The sequence below is a fragment of the Podarcis cretensis genome (genome assembly GCF_951804945.1).
Source record: "Podarcis cretensis genome assembly, chromosome: Z".
In the NCBI taxonomy this organism is placed as follows: Eukaryota; Metazoa; Chordata; class Lepidosauria; order Squamata; family Lacertidae; genus Podarcis; species Podarcis cretensis.
Genome location: NC_137184.1, coordinates 46,092,621 through 46,108,141, shown reverse-complemented (window position 1 = coordinate 46,108,141; position 15,521 = coordinate 46,092,621). Strand labels below are relative to the sequence as shown.

General features: G+C 42.7%; 1 long non-coding RNA gene across 1 annotated transcript; it reads left to right on the top strand.

The window, feature by feature from the left end:
* The first annotated feature begins 11,613 nt into the window (after positions 1-11,613).
* Positions 11,614-12,630, top strand: LOC307208381. The gene is made up of 2 exons (XR_013835132.1): positions 11,614-12,228; positions 12,522-12,630. It is a non-coding gene; the product is annotated as an uncharacterized lncRNA (long non-coding RNA).
* Positions 12,631-15,521: the final 2,891 nt, after the last annotated feature.

Sequence of the window (15,521 nt, the reverse complement as noted above, 5' to 3'; positions counted from 1 at the left end):
GCCCCTGCATTCCAAAACAAATGGCTAAAACAAATGGCTCGTGGTATTAAATTCTATCTAAACAGAGATCTTGGGTTCACATATTCACACACCATCAATGAAACAAGAATCTAACATAAGAATCTAACATTTCTTACTTTCTAAATACTTTGCCTAATTACATTAAGCCAACAAATCTCATACATAACATAGATAGCTTTTTAGAAGAAAAGGCCTTTGCAAAGTAAAAAGGAACTCAGTAAAAAACAGCTTCAAAAGAAGCCTCTTCAGTTTACACCCCCCTTTCCCAGCCAGCTGCTTTTCCCATTAGCTCTTCCCAAAATTTATTGCCCTTTAACTCTCTCAGTATACCTTAAACCTTAGGAAAATATGGCTAGAGTCTGATGGGAGGCACATGGTATTATTTTCTGTTAAACAATAAATCTTACTATTTACCAACTCTTAATTAGTGTTTTTGCAGCTTGATTGTATTCTGTAATATGTAGGGTCAGTGTAACATTTGCTCCCAGCCTGTAATTCCCTTTTACAACTTTGAGAAACTTGTCTCCTGCTACTGCTATAAATCGGGGGGGCCTTGTTCAGGAGAGCAGGAAGATAAACAACTGCCAGAGTACTTAGCCAGCTGGTTTCTGCCTGGCATGAAACATACAAACATTTGCAAATATATCTTTAAGCTCATTTTAAAATACAGGCCTTGATCAGATGCCTCACCTTCTGGCAACTTCTACCTTGCTCTGCTTTTCTTTGGACCACATCAGTGAGGCTGAGAGGAAGGGTCTTGTCATCTGGGAAGCCAAGGACCTCCATATGCACTGCCCAAGCTAGTGCCCCCGAGAGGTTGTCACTATAATGCTATATTTACCACATAAGTTTGATTTGATGGATATGGCCTGCTCTGTGCTTCTTCTGTGGGAATATAAGAAAATGGAAAACTGCTTTGTAGTGAGTCAGAGCATCTAGTTTGGCATTGTAGATGCGAGGGATTGAAACTGGGGCCTTCTGCATGCAAAGCAGGTGCTCTACCACTGAGTGATGGCCCTTCACCATCTAGATAGATGCATCTAGTTTCCAGTTGCTGGGCAAAAACAGTGGGAGAGGGCTGTGCCCTCTTGTCCCCCTTGTGGGCTTCCAAAGAGATATCTGGCTGGTCTATATGTAGAAGTGGACCCTGAAACTGACTGGCAGTTTTTCAGATCCAGCAGGACGCTTTTTTCATCCAGGGCTATTGCCACTCAGGTTTGGTTTCTTGTGGATGAGAACACACTGGAGACACACTGTCTCTCTAACTCTTGCTTTCTTTACAAATATCCTGCCTGAGCATAACCAGAAGGGTAACCTAGTGTGAGTGCGTACAGGGCTGCAATTTTTCTTTTGAGGTTCTTAACAACAACTGTTCTTGTAACAAGATCCCTGCAGAGACCTTTCCTCTTTATTGGCTCATCGAACTCTCAATGCTGTGCCATTTGGATTTGTAACATACAGGCTGCATGGGCCAACTATGACGTTAAGTGTGTGAGTCATCGGCTCAGTAACCTATCACTCCCGGGAGCTATTGATTTTATTGAATTTAGTGGGGGATCTTTTTGCTAGAAAAACACTGAAGCTTTAGCAGGCGTTTGTAGCATGAATGCTGATGGACTGTGCTGCTGTAAGGGAATGAAGGCAGGGTGGGGAGAATGTGCAGCCGGACACAGGGATAGCCAAGGCTGTCAATTTCAGTTTTTCTTGTGTTCTGGGCCAGCTTGCTGGATTCTCAAAGGCAGTTTGTTGGCTGCTCTGAGAACAGAATGCTGGACTAGGTGGGCCATTGGCTTGATCCAGCAGGCTCTTCTAATATTCCCCATTTCTCATTTTTCTTAAAATTCTTAAATTCAGCTCCCCACATTTCCACACCAGCTTTCAATCCCCCCCCCCTTGTTTTTAGTGCTCATGGCAATTCATGGGCATTTTAGTTCAAATGTTTTCTAGCGTACACATTTTTTCCAATACTATTTTTACTAAAATAATACACTTTCTTGTTTGCAGTAATGTATGTGTTCCTAGGATTGGGGTGGCTCTGTGGTCTAAACCACTGGACCTTGGGCTTGCTGATAGGAAGGTCAGTGGTTCAAATCCCCGCAATGGGGTGAGCTCCTGTTGCTCAGTCCCAGCTCCTGCCAACCTAGCAGTTCGAAAGCACGTCAAAATGCAAGTAAATAAATAGGTACTGTTCTGGCAGGAAGGTAAACAGTGTTTCTGTGCACTGCTCTGGTTTTGCCAGATGTGGCTTAGTCATGCTAGCCACATGACCTGGAAAAACTGTCTGCGGACAAACGCCGGCTCCCTCGGCCAGTAAAGCAAGATGAACACCGCAACCCCAGAGTTGTTCGTGACTAGACTTAACTGTCAGGGGTCCTTTCCCTTTTCCTTTATGTTTTTTTTTTAATACATATTTATTAAAGTTTTTGAATAAAAATGCATAAATAAACAACATTACTTATATTATAACATAGTTTCATCACTTCTTTGGACTCCCCCATGTCTCCCGCTCGCACTTACATCGTTACAGAAAAAAAAAAAAAATTCCAAGCAAATTACCCACTTGTTTACCATCTTATCTCCGCTCATTTAAATAAAATCTAACAATTCTCCAATAAATTTATATTTTCCTTAATCTCACTTATCGTCAAAATCAGATCTAATTCAGTGGTAGGCCATTATTTATGATCTAGCATCCTTCTTAACATTCAACCAAATTACAATATTTTTGTAAATAAATCTTGAATTTCCTCCAGTCCTCCTCAATCCTCTCCTCTCCCAGGTCTCGGATTCTACCAGTCATCTCGGCCAGTTGCATATAGTCCATCAGCTGCATCTGCCACTCTTCCAGTGTGGGTAGATCTTGAGTTTTCCAGCTCTTAGCGATGAGTATCCTTGCTGCCGTTGTTGCATACATAAAAAATGTTCGGTCCTTCTTTAACACCTTCTGGCCGACAATACCCAGAAGGAAGGCCTCTGGTTTCTTAGTGAAGGTATACTTAAATACCTTTTTCAACTCATTATATATCATTTCCCAGAAGGCCTTCACTTTAGGGCAGGTCCACCAGAGGTGAAAGAATGTACCTTCATGTTCTTTACATTTCCAACATTTTTTATCAGACAAATGGTATATTTTGGCGAGTTTAACTGGGGTCATGTACCATCTGTATATCATTTTCATTACATTTTCCTTCAGAGCATTACATGCAGTGAAGTTCAGCCCAGTGGTCCACAACCTTTCGCAGTCCTCAAACATAATATTATGCCCAATGTCCTGAGCCCATTTTATCATAACCGATTTAACCATTTCGTCTTGTGTATTCCATTTTAACAGCAAGTTATACATTCTTGATAATACCTTAGTCTTTGGTTCTAACAATTCTGTTTCCAACTTCGATTTCTCCACCTGGAACCCTACCTTTTTGTCAATTTTAAAAACTTCTTTAATCTGAGCATAATGTAACCAGTCTCGCACTTTATCCTTCATTTTCTCCAAACTCTGCAATTTCCAATTGTCTCCATCTTTTTCTAATATTTCCCAATATTTTGGCCATTTGACCTCCATATTGGGGTTTTTTCGGGCCTTAGCTGCCAGCGGTGAAAGCCACCTTGGAGTTTTATTCTCCAATAAGTCTTTATATTTTGTCCAGACATTAAACACTGCTTTTCTGACAATATGGTTTTTAAAGGCCTGATTGATTTTAACCTTATCATACCATAAATATGCATGCCAACCAAAAGCATTGTTAAAACCTTCCAAATCCAATACATCAATGTCTTCGAGAAGTAGCCAGTCTTTTAGCCAGTAGAAAGCTGCGGCCTCATAGTACAACTTTAGGTCTGGCAGGGCAAAGCCCCCTCTTTCTTTCGCATCAGTTAATATCTTAAACTTAATTCTGGGCTTTTTGCCCTGCCAGACAAACTTAGAAATGTCTCTCTGCCACTTCCGGAAGCACTCCGTCTTGTCCACAATCTGTAGTGTTTGAAACAAGCAACATTTTTGGCAATACATTCATCTTGATAGCAGCAATTCGGCCTAACAAAGAAAGTTTCAATTTTGTCCAACTGTCTAAGTCTCTTTTAATTTCAGACCAACATTTTTCATAGTTATCCTTAAAAAGACTCAGATTTTTTGCTGTCATGTTTACCCCTAGGTACTTTACTTTTTTAACCACAGTTAGTTCTGTCTCTCTCTGAAACCGTTCTGACTCTGTATCTGTCAAATTTTTCCCCAGCACCTTAGTTTTCTGTTTGTTTAATTTAAATCCCGCCACCCGACCAATGTCTTGAATCAATTGTAACACTCTTTTCGTACTAGATCCTGGCTCCTGCAGGGTCAAAACTAGGTCATCTGCAAAAGCTTTAAGTTTGTATTGTTTCGCTCCGACCTGGATTCCTTCCACCAACTGATCCACCCCTCTGATCATGTTCAAGAGCACCTCCAGAACCGAAATAAATAGCAAAGGGGAGATGGGGCAGCCTTGCCGTGTTCCTTTTTCAATTTTAAACTCTTCTGTAACCACATTGTTAACTATCAGTTTAGCTTTTTGTTCTGAATATATTGCATCAATCCCATTCTCAAAACCCCGTCCCACTCCCATTTCTTTTAAATTTCCCTTCATAAATTTCCAAGAGATATTGTCAAAGGCCTTCTCTGCATCTATAAAAATTAACACTGCTTTTGTATTTATGTCTGTTTGCAAAAGTTCCAAGATGTCAGTGATATTCCTTGTGTTAGCAAACAAGTGTCTACCTGGGAGAAAGCCTGCCTGGTCTTTATGAATTACTTCATTTAATACTTTTTTGAGTCTACTTGCCAAAACGTCTGCAAATATTTTGTAATCCACATTTAAAAGGGAGATGGGACGATAGTTCTTAAGTTGTGTCTTTTCAGCTTCCGATTTTGGTATCAATGTGATAAAAGCTTCTTTCCACGATTCCGGCGCCTTCTTCCCCTCCATAATTTCATTGCTGACCTCCATCAGTGGTTGTATCAAATAGTCTTTTAATGTCTTGTAGTACTTGGAGGTCAGCCCATCTGGTCCTGGAGATTTGCCCAATTTCATGTTCTGAATGGCATTTTCAATCTCTTGGCGTGTTATTTTACTGTTCAGGAGTGATCTATTTTCTTGTGACAATTTTTAAAGTCCATTTTTCTCCAAAAATTGTTTAATCTCAGCCTCATCCTGCGGCCCTTGGGTATATAATTTTTTGAAATATTTCTGAAAACACTTTCTAATCTCCTTGGGGTTCTGGATGTTTCTTCCTTCAATCTCTAAATTTGTAACTGTATTTAATTTTTGTCTCTTCTTCAACTGCCAAGCTAGCAGTTTCCCACATTTATTTGCCGATTCAAAAGTTTTTTGTTTCATTAATTTAATCTTCCACTCTATTTCCTGGTTTATCAGTTTAGAATATTGTGCTTGATGGAGTTTGATTTCTCTCAAGATCAGCTGTGACTTCGGGTTTAATCTTAACTTCTTCTCTAGTTCTTTTATTTTCTCCAAAATCTTATATTTTCTGTCGTTTTGTATCCTCTTCCTTACAGCATTCTGTTATATCAAGAACCCCCTCATCACAGCTTTACTTGCGTCCCAAATAATTCTTTTTTCCACCATAGTGTTCATATTTATCTCAAAGTAATCCTTCAATGCTTTCTGGGCCTTCTTAATAGTCTCCTGATCTCTGAACAAATTGTCATTCATCTTCCATCTAAAGGAGCCGGTTGGTAATAGTGTCATGTCCATTTTCAGTGCGTTATGGTTGGAGCAGGTTTTTGGGCAGATTTCCACCTTTCCGACCTTGGGTGCCAGACCTCTAGTTATCCATATTTGGTCGATTCTTGTCCAAGTCAGCTGGGCTTCAGAGAAGAATGTTCCTTCTTTTCCCAAGGGGTTCTTTGTTCTCCAAATGTCAATCCAGTCCATATTGTCTGTCAGTTCAAAAAAGGTCTTTGGTAGTCTGCCGTCTTTTGTGACATTTTGGCTTTGTGACTTATCCATGTTAGTTGATACGACCCCGTTCATATCTCCCATCATAATGATGTTGTCATAGTCCAGATAATCCAGCATGGTCTCATGCAACTTCTTGAAAAATTCCGATTTCCCTTCATTTGGTGCATAAATTCCTAATATCAGAATCCTTTCTCCTTGATGTTGTATTTCGATTGCCAGAATTCTTCCATGTTCATCTTTGAATAAAAATTTAGGTGACAGGCTCTCTTTTGCATATATCACCACGCCTCTCTTCTTTACTTTGTCTGAAGATATAAATTCCTGGCCAAGTCTTTTGTTTATTAATACTTTTCTATGAAGCCTAGTCACATGTGTTTCTTGTAAGCAAATAATGTCCAGTTGTTCCTTTTTTAATATATGAAAAATTTTCCTCCTTTTTTCCGGAATGTTGCAGCCATTTATATTCCAACTCAAAAGTTGCAGAGACATCCTGAATAAATCTGGTTATTTTTCTAGGGGTGGTACCTTGTTCGCTGGATCTTCAGGATCCAAGGGTGCAGGCACCCCTGGTGCTCCAGTCCCCGAAGGTAGTTCAAGTCCTTTTTGAAGGTCCTCTCCGTAGGTGGTCAGAAATTTGTCTCTATCTTCCAGTGTTCTAATTTTAATCTTCTTCCCTCTAAAGGTGAAAGATAATCCTTGCGGGAAATCCCACCTGAAGATGATTGAGTTGCTCCTCAACAGTTTTGCTAGTTCCAGATAATCAGATCTAAGGTCCAACAGTTGTTTAGGAATATCCTTGTAAATTTCAATTCTTTTGTCCAGAATATCCAGTGACTTTCCGTAATGCAGGCCCAAAATCTTGTCCCTTTCCTTCTTTGATCTCAATGTTATTAAATAGTCTCTGGGCTTCTCTTTCTTTATAAGTCTTCCAAGCCTGAAAGCTGATATGATTTTAAGATCTTTTTCCTCTAAGTTCCAAAACTTGGAAAATTCTTTAGTCAGAAACTCAGCTAGGTTGCCTTCTTCCACCTCTGGTACCGACCTTATCCTTAAATTGGTCTCCCTGTTCCGCAGTTCTATCATGGACAGATAGATCTGGTGTTCACCTACTTGTTTGCTGAGTGGTCTTACCTCTTTTTCTAAATTTCCCAGTCTTTGGCTGGTATCCTCAGCCAATTTCCGATTTTCACCTGCAGTCTCCTTCAATTCTCCAATTGCTTGTACGTTCTGTGCGACTTGTCCAGTTAATCTATTTAAATATTCTGTGTTTTGATCAATTTTAGCTGTTTGCTGATCAACTTTTTCATCCAAAGATTCCAATTTTTCAAGAATTTTTTCTAACATAGAGCCAGTTGCTCCTGAGGCCATCTCTTCCAATTGTAATTCCTCAGTTTCTCCCTCCCCTGCCCGAGGCAGAGAAGCAGCTTCTTCCTCAGAAGTCAAAATAGACAAAGTAGGCAAAGTAGGCACAGATGATCTACGTGCCTGAGAGGCTGCGGTTAAAGTTGTTAAAGTTGTTTGTCTAGTTCTCGGTCCCTTTTTTCTTGCACCACTCATTCCAAAGTTATCTAAAAGTCAAGGTCAAGCTGAGTTGTTCCCATGCGAAAGCAGCAGCCCAGATGGTAACAGTCAAACAGGAGGCCGGGATTCCTTTATGTGTTTCTATGGATAGTTATTTACTGTGGCACATGCATCAGCAGCAGCAGCAGCAGCAGCAGCAGCAGCAGCAGCAGCAGCAGAATCATTTCATTTATTAAGGCATCCAAAACCAATTTACAATATAATAACCTATATAAAACAGTTATCTATTATGCATATAAACAGTTTAAAACAACACCACCACATGTTGTTGTTGTTGTTTAGTTGTTTAGTCGTGTCCGACTCTTCATGACCCCATGGACCAGAGCACGCCAGGCACTCCTGTCTTCCACTATCTCCCACAGTTTGGTCAAACTCATGCTGGTAACTTCGAGAACACTGTCCAGCCATCTCGTCCTCTGTCGTCCCCTTCTCCTTGTGCCCCTTCTGTTTGTCAGGAGGTGATGGGCCTAGTGGCCATGATCTTCGTTTTTTTGATGTTGAGCTTCAGACTATATTTTGCGCTCTCCTCTTTCACCCTCATTAAAAGGTTCTTTAATTCCTCCTCACTTTCTGCCATCAAGGTTGTGTCATCTGCATATCTGCGGTTGTTGATATTTCTTACGGCAATCTTAATTCCAGTTTGGGATTCATCCAGCCCAGCCTTTTGCATGATGAATTCTGCATATAAGTTAAATAAGCAGGGAGACAATATACAGCCTTATCGTACTCCTTTCCCAATTTTGAACCAATCAGTTCCATATCCAGTTCTAACTGTAGCTTCTTGTCCCACATAGAGATTTCTCAGGAGACAGATGAGGTGATCAGGCACTCCCATTTCTTTAAGAACTTGCCATAGTTTGCTGTGGTCGACACAGTCAAAGGTTTTTGCATAGTCAATGAAGCATAAGTAGATATCTTTCTGGACTCTCTAGCTTTCTCCATAATCCAGCACATGTTTGCAATTTGGTCTCTGGTTTCTCTGCTCCTTCGAAATCCAGCTTGCACTTCTGGGAGTTCCCGGTCCACATACATAAGATCAATTCAAATCCAAGACAGCTTCCAACTGGGAGAAAGATTTCAGAAGATCTGTTGAAAGAGGAACATGGAATGTATGAATCTGCTGGAGCACTGCACCGTAAAATTCAAAGAACTGCAAAATTCAAAAGAGGTCTGTGTTTCTGTTTCAGAATGCTAATTAGGGTTGTTTTAAATGCAAGATGAATCAAATTTCTCCCTCATCCCTTGGAAGGTTTCAAGCTTGCTAGTCTGCCTGCCTACACAGCTCCTCTTCCACCAGAGTTCACCTGTGGAATCTGCTTTCCTACTATATTAAGATCAACAGGGGAGGCCCTTCTTGGGTTTTCACTACTAGATAAAGCTTGACTCCTGATTCCAGCTGAAGGGCCACCCAGCTTTGACAATATGGCATGGAAGGCTTGAAGAACACTAGGGGGAAAAACTGTTGGATGCTAGTCAACCATACCAGCAGAGGATTTGAATGGCTTTCAAAGAAGATTGGATGAACTCATGGTGGATTCGGCTATCAGTGGCTGCTAATCCAGATGGTTACGCTCCATCTCCACCTTTGGAGGCAGTATGCTTGAGAATACCAGCTGCTGGGAATCCCACGTGGGGAGAGGGCTGTTGTGCTCAGGTCCTGCTTGCAGGCTTCCCATGGGCATCTGGGTGGCCACTGTGAGAAAACGATGCTGGATTAGATGAGCCGCTTGCCTGATTGAGCAGGACTCTTCTGCTGTTCTGATGTTTTAGCTGGTATATTTTAACTTTGGTATATTTTTTTTTAAAAAAAGGATTGCAAGAATCCTCATGTGGGCACTTCCGGGATGTATTGCTGTGCTACAAGAGCACTTCCACAACATTTATCCATGTTCTGGTAATCCCCTTGTCCCTTAGAGACCTTGAGCAAGCAAAATCTAAGGAACAAGAGCCAGCACATTCTTCACAGCAGGGAGTTTAAATGAGAATTTGGTGCTGGGTTAGCATCTCCTCTTAGCTACATGAACCAGCCTTTGTCATTTAAACTCTTCAGATGCTCAGCCTGTGAGAGGGAGGCTGCAATCCTGCTTACTTGGAAGCCTCACCTGAATCTGAGGGGCATTTAAGCAATACTCAGGCATTATTCACACATAGTGTGCTACCGAAACTGATTTGGAGTGGGACTGTGCTTCTAACCTCCCCTCTTACATCATGGCTCCTTTACAGAATCACAGAATCCTAGAACTGTAGAGTTGGAAGGGGACCCCAAGGGTCATCTAGTCCAACCCCCTGCAATGCAGGAATCACAAGTAAAGAATCCCTGACAGATGGCCATCCAACCTCTGTTAAAAAGAATTCCATTGAAGGAGAGTCCACCACGTTCTGAGAGAGTCCATTCCACTGACTAACAACTCTTACTATCAAAAAGTTCTTCCTAATGTTTGGTTGGAATCTCGTTTCCTATAGTTTGAATCCATTGAGTTGTTTAGAGTGTGGTGCTGATGATGCCAAGGCTGCAGGTTCGATCCCTGAATGGGGCAGCTGCATATTCCTGCATTGCAGGAAGTTGTACTAGATGATCCTCAGAGTCCCTTACAATTCTACAGTTGTATGATCCTATGATCCAGGTCCTTCCCTCTGGAGAAGCAGAAAGCAAGTTTGCTCCATCATCCGGACCTTGTGACAGCCCTTTCAGTTTTCTGTTCTCCATATTAAACATACCCAGGTCCCTTAACTGTTTCTTATAAGGCTTGGTTTCCAGACTATTTGTCAACTTTGTTCTCCTCCAAGGTTCCTGGAACTGGACATAGTACTCCAGGTGGGGTATGACCAAGGCAGAATAGATTGGTACTGTTACTTTCCTTGATCTGGACACTACACCTCCAGAGCAGGAGAAAACAAGCTCACTTCATCTTCCATATGACAGCTCTTGAGATATTTGATGCCTACCATATCTCCTCTGTCTCCTCTTTTCCAGGCTAAACATACCCACTATATGCAGATCAACATGAGAAACTGACTTAAGGGGGAGTGGAATCCCACTTAGGCTGTACACATAACCCTGGATTTTAATTATCGTATTTTTCGCTCTATAGGACGCACTCCCCCCCTCCAAAATTAAGGGGAAATGTGTGTGCGTTCGATGGCGCGAATGCAGGCTCCTTGGCTTCAGCGATAGCAACGCGAAGCCTCCGAAGCGCAGAGGGAACGCTCGCAGTCCCACCAGGAGATGCTGGGGACTGAACCTGATGCCTTCTGCATGCTAAGCAGTTGTTCTACCACTGAGCTATGGCCCTAGCTCACAATATTGCTGTCAGGATAAAATGGAGAAGGTGGAGGCTGAAGTGTGTATGCTCTGTGGAGGAAAGGTGGGATAGAAGTATAAGAAGGAATAAAGTATGTAAACTAGCCTATAAGTGAATAAACTACAGTATATTTTTAACTTAAAGGTAAAGGTAAAGGTACCCCTGCCCGTACGGGCCAGTCTTGTCCCAGCGCCCATCTCACTCAAGAGGCCAGGGGCCAGCGCTGTCCGGAGACACTTCCGGGTCACGTGGCCAGCGTGACATCGCTGCTCTGGCGAGCCAGAGCCGCACACGGAAACGCCGTTTACCTTCCCGCTGGTAAGCGGTCCCTATTTATCTACTTGCACCCGGAGGTGCTTTCGAACTGCTAGGTTGGCAGGCGCTGGGACCGAGCAGCGGGAGCGCACCCCGCCGCAGGGATTCGAACCGCCGACCTTTCGATCGGCAAGTCCTAGGCGCTGAGGCTTTAACCCACAGTGCCACCTGCGTCCCTTATTTAACCCACAGCGCCACCTGCGTCCCTTATTTTTAACTTACTCGCCAAATAATTTGTATATAAATTATAAAAGTGGTATATAAATTTTGTTAAATAAAAAAAGAGGAAATGTTCAGACTTTCAAACAGTATGTTGTGCCTGAGCCTTCATTGCTGAAACTCCCAACAGCATTTTCATGCTCACAAACACCTGGTGAAGGAACCATTGTGACATAACCCATTCAAGCAGAGTGAAGGGGCAATAGGCTGTCAACAGTGGCAGTAGTTGGGGGCTCCCATCTATGAAAAAGCCACAGAAAGTCTTTTCATACTGCCTGAGGAATTAATCCCTTCTTTAACGTTCATAATTGCTGCATCGATTTAACAGGACTGGAGCTAACATTTGCTTGGATTTGGCACCATTGATAGGGAACTGCCTGCTGCGTCCTCCGCTCTGAAGTCACCCTGGTCTTTGGGCCTCCAGCACCTTCTTCAGCATGTCCAACCCATCTAAGAGGCGTATGATACTGGTGTTCCACTGGGTTAGGAAGAAGCCCCTGACAGAGAAGCCGGGCTCTACCATCTCGGCCAGACCTTCTGCCTCTGCACCAGCTTGCAACACTCCTCACATTTCACCCTACTTCACAAGGAGCAAGACACAACCCGCTCCGCTCAGGAGGTCCAGCAGGCGCAAGGTGCTGCGATTGCCAAATCTCACCGACCCCAAGTTTTTGAGATCTGTCATTGGCAGCATTGGCCGGAAGAGAGCCCGCAGGCGTGGCAAGCAAAAGATGCCCACGAGCATTTAAGATATGAAAAGCTACTGGATTTAATCAGGAAGTTATGAGACATGCATTGATTGGAAGCGAAGCTGTATAGCGGCCCTGAACCTTCTGCAGGTGCAGATTAAGTAGGCATGCTTTTAAATGCCATCTGAATCAAGTTTCTCCCCCATCCCTATTGGTAGCTATGTGGAGGGTTGCTACCATTTCTTCCTCCCTCCCTCTCCACTCCAGTGTATCTTTTAACATGAGCCAAAGAAGCAGACAAAAGGCAAATGCTTTCCTCTCAGCTCTGTTCCCACTGGAGTCCACTGGTCTCCTCCTTCTGTCACAGGCTCATCCCCCTGATCTCTCCCAGGTACCAGACGCTTTGCAACCAGAAGTTTAGTGATCCTTCCACTTAGTTCCAGATTTGGCAAGTAGGCCACATATGCCTTCCAGATCTCGAGAAAAGGCCTGCCATCTTCCACGCTTTGATGCTGAGTGTCACGGAGGTGTTCCATAAAGGCTTTCCTTTTACGGATTAGAAAAAAATACAAATATACAAAAAAAGGAAAATACATGTAACCAATAAAAAAATTAGAAAACATTTTACCTCTTCTCATATTTACAATTATTTGCACCTCTACAAAACAATATTCACAATAAAGAAAAGAAATGAAAGGTAAAATATAAAATAAAAGAATAAGAAGAAGATAAAGAAAATGAAGAAATAAGATCAAGAATGAGAATTTTAAAAGTAGGTAAGTATTCACTATTCCAATCTATATTTATGTTCAATTATGTATTTTCATCGTATCCTTATCTATCTTAATTAAAATATTTTTAAAAGACTTCCACCGTTTGCCTCACACATTTTTGGCAGTCCATTTGCGTGTTGAGGTCCCCAAGCCACCCCTCAAAATAATTCACAAATCACACGTAATTTTTGTTTAAGGTTTTTGGCATAATCTTGGCCACAACTTTATTAAAATACATAGTCTGTGAGTGGTTGCTTAGGCATTGGTTATGACTATCTGACCCCCCGCCTGGGATAGAACTGACTTTCCGAACTCCCTCGGAAGCCAGTGAAGGGAAAACAATGTTGGGGATCAGTTGAGCTGAGCGACAGTCCCTCACCACTCACCCAACCAGCTCTCCAAGGCTTGCTGGCCCTGGTCCCATTTCAGGGATTGGACGAAATCGTGGCAAGCCCCAGGATTTCTTTAACAAAATTCCCTTCCACACCACCATTGGAGGGGCAGACACAGCCTATCCTGACCACTCCTCCACCAATTTTTATAACCGATGCCTAACCGCCACACGAGCTCTTACGCTCGCCGCCAAACCACTCACAACCCCAACCAAGTACCCAATTTTGCAGCCACCGCATCCAGCCAAACATCATTCCCCAAATCGGAGAGGTGCATTCCATCTGCCCGGTAAAGGGCCTCGGCCTTAAAATTAATGTCTGGTTGCGAAATCACCAAACCACCCAGCTCCAATACCTTCCCACAAACAGCAGAGTTTATGCGCTTGCTGGCCCTCTCAGCGGCCTCTGGGCAGGAAATGCCGCGCCAGGTTCGCCTCTGCAGCAGGTGAGACCAAATTATTCTCACTGAAGGTAGTAAGGCTGCCAATTCTTCCAAATCCCTTTGGATTGTGGTGCACAACGCAAGGCAATCAGTAGTTGCCGCATCATTTCCCCCCAGCTGCACCACTATAGCCACAAGCTCAGGAGGCAGCGGGAAGGTGGCGCGCAGCCTTTGCACTGCTCCCTGACCTGGTCTTTGAGGCTGGCAGTGGGGGAAAGCAGCGCTTCCACCCCCCCCGCCAGCCCCAAAGAGCATGTCGAAAGGAACCCAAAGCCTCCGGAGCCCAGCGGGAACTCCCGCTGCACTCCTGAGGCTTCAGGTTGCCTTCACTGAAGCCTGGAGAACGAGAGGGGTCAGTGCGCAGCGACCCCTCTCGCTCTCCAGGCTTCCAAAGTAGCCGCCTGAAGCCTCCAGAGTGCAGTGGGAACTCCTGCTGCACTCCGGCGGCTTTGGGTGAACGCACCTTGAATGCACAGAATGCACCTTGTTTTAGAGGGAGAGAACAAGAAAAAAAAATCTCCCCCTCTCAGCGCAGCGCCCCTTCAGTGAAGCGGCAGGAGAAATGGAAGGGGCTCCGTTTCTTCTGCCGCTTCGCTGAAGGGGCGCTGAGCAGAGAGGGAGAGATTTTTTTTTCTTGTTCTCCCCCTCTAAAACAAGGTGCGTCCTATGGTCGGGTGCGTCCTATAGAGCGAAAAATACGGTATTTCATAGAACTGAAGAGTTGGAAGGTACTCCAAGGGCCATCTAGCCCAACCCCAGGCAATGCAGGAATCACAGCTAGATTTCTCTAGATTTAGTGAATTCTTATACCACCCTTTATCACATACTTCCAGGGCATCCCACACAGAAAAGAAGCAAAAACAGTAAATACTTATTAAAATAATGCCAACACAGCAGTAGATTTAAAAACAGCACGATAGCAAAATAAAAGAACGAGTTGAATAGCATCAAGCATTCCCCCTTTCCCTATTTTTCTTCTTCACTCGCTAATAAATTGTTCCCGGGTTTATGATGTAGAAATTGACATTAAGAGAACAGTTCCAGGTGGACACATGGTTGTCATTTCCCTGCTGGCTCAGTTGGTTCCCAGAAATGCTTTTTCCACTTCGGACTATCTCCATCTACCTCTCTGTCTTCCTGTCTCACAATGGTCCGGCTGGTTTCCATCCACATGGATTAGGAGCTGTCCCCCCCTTTTCTTTCCATTTGTTTTTAAATAAAAGACTTCTGAGCGGTTGGGGGAAGATGGCAATGGAAGGGCTGCAGTTTGCAACTGGTGAGGAAGCTTGGCTCCTCTTTGGGAAAGCTTCATCCACACAGGGCTTAGTTTGAGGGTCATTTTTTGTGTAGTTTGCATTTCTTTTTTTTAAAATGATATTTATTAGAAGTTTCAAAAATTACAGAAAAAGAAAAAAGAAGAAAACAACAACAACAAAAGAAAATTTTCAAAACATATGTAACAATACTTAAAAGAGGGAAAAAAGAAAAAAAACATAAAAATCAATACAACAATAACAATAAAAACACAATATTCCATATCTTTATCTTTCATTAACTTGTTTCATCGACCTCCTCACACCTCCCTTTTTGTATTCTAGTTTAGTTATTTATTTCAGCAAATTCTTTCCATCTCAATTTTTTTTAATAGTTTGTCTTAACAGTCTAACCTATTAATTAACTCAACAAATCCTTTCCATCTTTCACTATATTCTGTCATTCAGTTTACCTTGGTTTATTTTAACCTAATCTTCCCAAAAATACCTTAAGACTTAAAACTTAATATTTATTTATACATAATTCCTTATAACGTTTCTGCTAAAGCCAAATATTTTCATT